The sequence below is a fragment of the Palaemon carinicauda genome, chromosome 40, assembly GCF_036898095.1.
Source record: "Palaemon carinicauda isolate YSFRI2023 chromosome 40, ASM3689809v2, whole genome shotgun sequence".
Classification (NCBI taxonomy): Eukaryota; Metazoa; Arthropoda; class Malacostraca; order Decapoda; family Palaemonidae; genus Palaemon; species Palaemon carinicauda.
The window spans coordinates 63,422,137-63,430,125 of record NC_090764.1 but is presented as its reverse complement, the minus strand read 5'-3'; the positions used below and the strand labels follow the sequence as shown (position 1 = coordinate 63,430,125).

The window sequence follows — 7,989 nt, the reverse complement described above, 5'->3', positions numbered from 1 at the left end:
TGGTTCTAATGGCTGGCTGGCTGTCAAAATCAGGATAAAACATTCAAAGAAGTTTAAAATGAGAACAGAACCAGTTTTCAATGCAGTTGTCATCCTTTTCATACCAAAAAGGAATAAGGAAACATAGACACAGATGATTCATTGGCTGCTTTCATGGGTTTATTTCTCGCCCTCCATCGGACACTAAAAGTCTGTTTAGGTTCTAGACAGGATTTTATCAAGAACTCTTTTTATTATAAGTTCATTAATCCATATGAAAAGATAATTATAGATGAATTTGGGTGACAAACGCCTGTAATATAAAAGAACTTTCTTTTTGACAGAAGAGTGAGCGAAGTAAAGTAGTAAACAATTAAAACGGAAGAAGAAGTTTAGAGAAATTTGACAGGACGAAGGAATTGTAAACAAGTTATCATTTGGTATGTTAGTTACAGTTTTTTGGTCTCGTAAATCTCTATTAATATTGACCATTATAAGAAGAAACCATTATTAATAACAAGGAGGTGTTTGTGTGAGGAAAATTCTCAGCTTTCGACTTCACACTCCAAAGCTTTGTGTCAGGTCAAAGTAGGTTGTAGTATAAAGTCTCGTAGAGCGAGTGCAGGTTTCTTCGCATAACAGGACACGATTTCTCAGTAGATTAGAACTGACCTAATACAATATGGCCTTTAGACCACTTTCAGTCCTGTAACTTGTACTCTGAATCGGATAGTACACATCATCCTTAGGGTTAGGTGTCAGGTACGAAAGGACAAAACGTCGTAGGTTGGGTTAAGCACGGAACTTAAGCTCAAGCCGTATCCTTGTGTTTGTTTCTGCTGTGGGAGTCATTGCAGTTTAGGGCTGTATGTATGATAGCTGCCACCTGTATGTATGATGACGACAGTGTAAGGGAGGGTTGCAGGGGCCATTACCCCCCCCCCCCCCCCCATTAGGTAAATACTCAAGGACACGTCTTGTAGATTAGGTTAGGCTGGTTGGGGAAGTTTAAGTCAGTTGGTGTCTATTTTCTATACACGGGAGGAATTGGCCGCTGATATACAAAGGCTCCTACACAGTTTGTTGCAAAAGAATGTAAAACCACATTTTAAAAGGAAAACGAACACAAGAGCGTCACATACCCTAAAGTTCCCACCTAACGTAAGGTTTCCACCTAACCTAATCTAAGAGCCTTATCCTTACCTACTTACTGTAGTTAAACTCACCTTAAAAGCTCCCTTTGTGAGAGTAATGAACGACCCTAAGCTGCAACTCACCAACCAACGAGGAAAATAGCAAGAAAGGTCCCGTGCCACAGGATTCATGACCTCAGAGCCCTGGGGCAAACACTCTATCTGGACTACAGCTACCTGACAACTCCTTTAGGTGTAAATGATATGACCCCCTTGTCACTCTGGCGTTGTTTTCCGAGAACACCTACAGGTGTAAAAGATCTGACACCCTTGTCATTGCGGCAGTTTTTCCAAGTTGAATTACAAAAAAATCCTAACTTACATTAATTACATAATATTTACCTACGGGAATAACATCCCCTTAGACCCCTCCATACACTACTGTATTTGTAACTCACCCTGTCCCAGAGAATTGCATTCGCCTGTTATTCTACTTTACTTATGGTTTTCAGACATTCATTTTTAGGCTTCAGGTATCTTTATAACTTGAAATATACATGTTTTCAATTGTTAAAGACATCTAAATTATTCAAATCATCTTTTATATATACTAGGGACACCTCTATTTTCTCAGAAATGATTATTGATTACCTACTCATGTTTACCTAAGTGTTGTAAGGAATGTTAGTTTATTGAGTTATCATAACCTCACTAAATGTAGAGCTCCTTGGGGGTGTATGTAGTTGGTTGGGCCGTGGCGTAAACTTTATCATTTGTCAAATTGATTTTATTTATGGGGAAGATGTTTATTTTAGTATGAAATATGATATTACAAAGCTAGTTTGTTCCATAACTGGAATACAAACCTACACTATTTATTTAGGGTTATTACTCTCAGCGCTGCTGAAATCACGAGCCATTAAAATTTAGGGAGGGTTAACTACCCATACCGCTAGTTAGCGGGGGTAGGGGGTTAGCTTGCTACCGCTCCCACTCACACACCGATGATTTAGCTCACTTTACTTTTGGCTCGGATGGAGACTGGTTGTCACCGCTCTTCCTCCCCTCCCATTTTGGACTGCCATTAATTTTTGTCTCTTAACTTACTTTTTTAAATATTAAACTTAGCCGGTGAATATATAATAGCTGCTACTCAGCGGCTCGACAGAAAACACACTCAAAAACTCGCGAGCGATCGCTATGAAGGTTGCGGGTGTGACCACCAGCGCCAACTATCGGCCAGATACCACTCTTGCATGTAAACAAACCCTTCAATTCTTCTCTGTCGACCTTGACGACAAGACGTATCATTACTCGCTGTAGAACCTGGAGTTTTCTCAACATATTTGGTGAAGTACTTCATTTTGGTTTGAGCTTTCGCAGTGCAGGTGTTTTATCTTCAACTTAAATCTTGAACTCGTTTTTGGATAGATTTAATTTTTGATGACTTTGGATTGTTTTTTGGGACTTTCTTTGACTTTTAAATGGCCGACCCTTCCCTTAGTACGGAAGTGTGTTTTAGGCTTTTAGCAATTATCTTATCACGTTATAAATTAATTATAGATTTTCCTCTATATATTTTATATCTCACCCGCCTTTATTAGGCCTCTTCGATTAGCTTTCCATTTATAATAAACATCAAGATAAATTTTAATGATTTGTTTATATGCGACCTTTCCTGAGAGTAGGCGGTCCTAACTTGGAAACCGAAGTTAAACAACGTTGAGCCCTTTCAATCGTAAATAACTTTTACAGAGCTAATGATTTAAAACTTATTAAATGAATATTTTTTAGTAGATTTTTTATGAAAGATTTTCTTTGAATAGTCTTCGTACTGTTTCAAAGATGAACTAACGTTTAGTTTATTTATACTACGCAGTTTGCGCTCTATCGTTACGATAGAGGGAAGGAGTATCACGGTTTCACTTTGCAGAAAGAGTAAATCGATTCTGACGTTTTGTTCATTCTTCTTTCAAAGCTTAAATGTTTTAAATTCTATTTTAAAGGAACTTTTTAATTGAAAAACCTTTCAGTTTTTTCCTTTGGTCAAATAACCTGTTTTTTGACGAAACGTAAGTGGGCTCTTCTCTTCGGTGCGAAATCAAGAGAGAGAGAGAGATAGAGACGGAGAGAGAGAGAGGAGAGAGAACGTTCCGATCTTTATTCTCGTCCCAAGCGAGTAACGTTGTTCTCGAGTTACTCTCGTCCCTAGTCTCTGTACGGGGAGAAAGGATAAAACGTTTTTAGTTTTTATTCTCGTCCCAAGGCACTGTACGGTGAGAGATTGAAAACGTAGTTTTGAATGAACTAGTGTTTAGTCTCTTCCCCAGCCACTGATCTTTTTATCTTAAAATATGTTTACTGTTTTTTGCTTGTATTAATGTGCTTACATTATACGACTGATTTCGCAATTATAACCTTTTGATGAGGGTAGAATTGCGTGCTTCAGGTAGAAATCAGTTTTATTCATACCTAATGTGAATTGTTAAAAAATTCAATTTCAGTGAAATAAGTGCAAAACAGAAAATCGTAGTGATAAAGTGATATTGCGCAAAGTGTTATCAGTGTTGCGACCGAGGGTTCGTCTGTTCGTGCCTGTCGTTCGCCTAGTCCGGGACCTCTTGCAAGCTCCCAAGCCCAGGGGAGAAGTAATGTCGTACGACTTATGGGTTCGAGAGGCCTTGATCAGCGAACAGACGTTCCCTCTATGGTATCAGGCGTATCTCACCAAGATCACCCCTACCATAAGGCGAGAGAGACGATTTTCTCCTCGTCGTCCGAAGGCTTTTCGCATAAGAAACCGTGGAACAAGGTTTCGAGGCCCTTTAAGCGAAAGTCAGTCCTTTCAGGACAGGTCCAGCGTCCTGGTTTTAACTATTAGGACAGCTCTGACCCTATGCAGTCATCGGAAGACTGCTCGCCGCCTAAACAAAAGCGTAACACAGACTCTGAGAGTCTTTTTGTAGGCAAGGTTTTGCAGTCACAGACGTTACCCTCGTCTCTTACCGCAACCATTCCCGTTGATCCTAAATGGGTTGTACGGCAAGACATGCAGAATAAGCTTGCCTCTCTTATGGAAGACTATTCTGCCGATAAGGTTCACGTTGATCCTAGCCGTTTATCTCATCGAGATCCTGGCCTTCAGCCGCCCCAATGAACCTTTGTGCGTCCTGTTGACGTTGGCGTAGCTAAGTCACGTCAGTCACGATATGTAGAGCCTCACTCGATGCGGTCACGTGTTGATTTTCAGCCGCATTTGGACGTTAGGCCGCTTCCTAATGCTCCTGTTGACGTTCAGGACGTTCGCCAGCCAGCGGAGTTGACTTGTTTTGACGCTGAGCGTCAACTACCGCAGTCTAGAGTTGTTTTGACTGCTCAGACTAGGCAGTTAAAACAGTCTCGAGTGGACGCCGAGCGTCCTCACGCACCTGTTGTTGTTGACAGTTCACAGACTGTTAAGCAGTTACATGACGTTGCGTCCTGGTCCGCTACTAATGCACCAGTGCGTGTGGACTCTACTTGTAAAGCATTGCCACCACGGTAGATCTCTCCCTTGCTTGAGACTCGGCTATTGTCGGACAAGGTTCCTTCAGATAAGGAAGTTGCTGTTCCCCCTCCTACTGATATTCCCTTGAGGACTCTGTCAGGCGGAGAGGAGCCTAAAGCTGCTTAGCCCTCTATGGACTTTAAATAAATCATGCTGATTTTTAAGGATCTTTGTCCGGATCTTTTTGTAACTGCTGCTCCTCGTTCGCCTAAACGTCAGAGTTTACACTAGGCCTAGCTACTTCGAAGCCGTTGTTTTATAAGCTAGTGCTCTCTCGCTCTTCTAAGAGAGCTTTACGTTTGCTAGGCGACTGGTTTATCACCAGGAGGAGTTTGGGGGAGACAGCCTTTGCTTTCCCTACTTTTAAGCTGGCTTATAGAGCGAGAGTCTGATATGACACGAGAGAAGTTCTCGACTTGGGAGTTCCTGCCTCTGCCCAGATAGACTTCTCAAACCTCATAGACTCTCCCTGGCGCCTGGCCATGAGACGCTCCAAGATTTTACAGGTCGATTTCAGAGCTATTTTCGAGCGTTTGAAGTTTTGCTGTACAATTATGTCATGCATAAACAAGGCTTTTAGGGATGGCTCCAATGATCTGACAGCCACGTTCTCTGCAGGAACAAGTCCCTCAGGGATGGCTCCAATGATCTGGCAGCCATGTTCACTGCAGGAGTACGTAAGAGGCAAGTGCGCTCAATGTGTTCATTGTCAAGACAAACTTCACGATGAAGTCTACCAGGCTGTCTTGACAGCATTTATGGAAGGCGACTGGATGGTCTCTCTCGACCTTCAGGAGGCATACTTCCACATTCCTATACACCCGGATTCCCAACCGTTTCTGAGGTTTGTTTACAGGAATGTGGGGTACCAGTTTCGAGCCCTGTGCTTCGGCCTCAGTCCTGCGCCTCTCGTGTTTACGAGGCTCATGAGGAATGTGGCAAAATCCCTCCATCTATCGGGGATCCGAGCCTCCCTGTACTTGGACGACTGACTTCTCAGAGCATCGTCCAGTCTTCGCTGTCTGCAGGATCTACATTGGACGTTGAGTCTGGCCAGGGAGTTGGGACTTTTGGTCAACCTAAAAGTCCCAACTGATCCCATCCCAGATTATTCTATATTTGGGGATGGAGATTCGCAGTCCAGTTTTTTTTCAGGCTTTTCCGTCTGTCACCGAATAGAACAAGCCCTGCTCGAAGTCCAACTAATGCTGAAAAGAAAACGTTTGTTCAGTCAGGAGTTGGAACAGTCTCGTAGGGACTCTCTCATCCCTGGAGCAGTTTGTCTGACTAGGGAGACTACACCTTCGGCCTCTCCAGTTCCATCTAGCCTCTCACTGGAACTAGGACAAGACGTTAGAGACGGTATCATTCCCAGTCTCCGAACCAGTAAAGGCATGCCTGAAATGGTGGGACAGCAATATCAGTCTGAGAGAGGGACTATCCCTAGCAGTCAAGAACCCAAACCACGTGTTGTTCTCAGACGCGTCGGATTTGGGTTGGGGTGCGACCCTGGACGGTCGGGAATGCTCGGGTCTGTGGACCTCAAGTCAGAAGAGCATGCACATCAACGGCAAGGAGCTATTAGCAGTCCACTTGGCCTTGATGATATTCGAAAGCTTCTTCGAAACTAAGTGGTAGAGGTCAACTCAGACAACACCACAACTTTGGCGTACATCTCCAAGCAAGGAGGCACACACTCCTTCACGCTGCTCGAGATCGCAAGGGACCTTCTCTTATGGTCAAGAAATCGAGGCATCTCCCTGTTGACGAGATTCATCCAGGGGGACTTGAACGTCTTGGCAGACTGTCTCAGTCGGAGGGGTCAGGTGATACCCACGGAATGGACCCTCCACAAGGACGTGGGCAATAGTCTTGGGGCTACTTGGGGTCAACCCACCATAGACCTCTTTGCCTCCTCATTGACCAAAAGGTTACCAATCTATTGCTATCCAGTCCTAGATACAGAAGCAATCCACATAGACGCGTTTCTACTGGATTGGTCTCTTCTGGACTTATATGCATTCCCACCATTCAAGATAGTCAACAAGGTACTGCAGAAGTTCGCCTCTCACGAAGGGACAAGGTTGACGTTGGTTGCTACCCTATGGCCCGCGAGAGAGTGGTTCACCGAGGTACTTCAATGGCTGGTAGACTTTCCAAGAAGTCTTCCTCTAAGGGTAGATCTGTTACGTCAGCCCCACGTAAAGAGCTTCTACCATTAGAGTATACCAGTCGAAGTGGGAAGTCTTTTGAGACTGGTGCAAGTCAGCATCTGTGTCCTCGTCTAGTACCTCTGTAGCCCAAATCGCAGATTTTCTTTTACATCTGAGAAAGGTTCGCTCCCTTTCAGCTCCCACGATTAAGGGCTACAGGAGCATGTTGGCTTCGGTCTTTCGACATAGAGGCTTAGATCTTTCCAACAATAAAGATCTCCAAGATCTCCTTAAGTCTTTCGAGACCTCTAAGGAACGTCGTTTGGCAACTCCTGGATGGAACTTAGACGTGGTCATAAGGTTCCTCATGTCAGACAGATTTGAGCCATTACATTCAGCCTCCCTGAAGGATCTCACCCTCAAGACACTTTTCCTAGTGTGCTTGGCTTCGGCTAAAAGGGTCAGTGAACTTCATGCCTTCAGTAAGAACATCGGTTTTTTTCTACAGAAAAAGCCACTTGTTCACTTCAACTTGGTTTCCTGGCCAAAAAATGAACTGCCTTCTCGTCCTTGGCCTAAATCTTTTGATATTCCTTGCTTATCAGAGATCGTAGGCAACGAACTGGAAAGAGTATTATGTCCTGTTAGAGCTCTTAAGTTCTATTTAGCTCGTACTAAGTCCTTACGAGGTGGATCTGAGGCATTATGGTGCTCAGTTAAGAAACCATCATTGCCTATGTCAAAGAATGCTTTGTCATATTTTATCAGATTTTTTAATACGAGAAGCTTATTCTCACTTGAATGAGAAAGACCGATGTTTGCTTAAGGTTAAGACGCACGAAGTTAGAACTATAGCAACCTCCGTGGCCTTCAAGCAAAATAAATCTCTGCAAAGTATTATGGACGCGACTTTTTGGAGAAACAAGTCAGTGTTCGCGTCATTTTACTTAAAAGATGTCCAGACTCTTTACGAGGACTGCTACACACTGGGTCCATTCGTTGCAGCGAGTGCAGTAGTGAGTGAGGGTTCTACCACTACATTACCCTAATTCCAATATCCTTTTTAATCTGTCTCTTGAAATGTTTTTTAATATTGTTTTTAGGGATGTACGGAAGGCTAGGAAGCCTTTCGCATCCTTGTTGATTTGGCGGGTGGTCAAAGTCATTTCTTGAGAGC

The 7,989-nt window shown here is 43.4% G+C and overlaps 1 protein-coding gene across 3 annotated transcripts in view; it reads left to right on the top strand.

The window, feature by feature from the left end:
• The first annotated feature begins 340 nt into the window (after positions 1–340).
• The window catches only part of Sys1 (Sys1 golgi trafficking protein), a 162,992-nt gene continuing 155,343 nt past the window's right edge, over positions 341–7,989 (top strand). Inside the window, exon 1 of one of the 3 annotated variants that reach the window (XM_068363816.1) lies at positions 341–419. The gene's annotated coding sequence lies outside the window, so the exon portion shown is untranslated. The other 2 variants (XM_068363817.1, XM_068363818.1) reach the window with 2 other exon arrangements.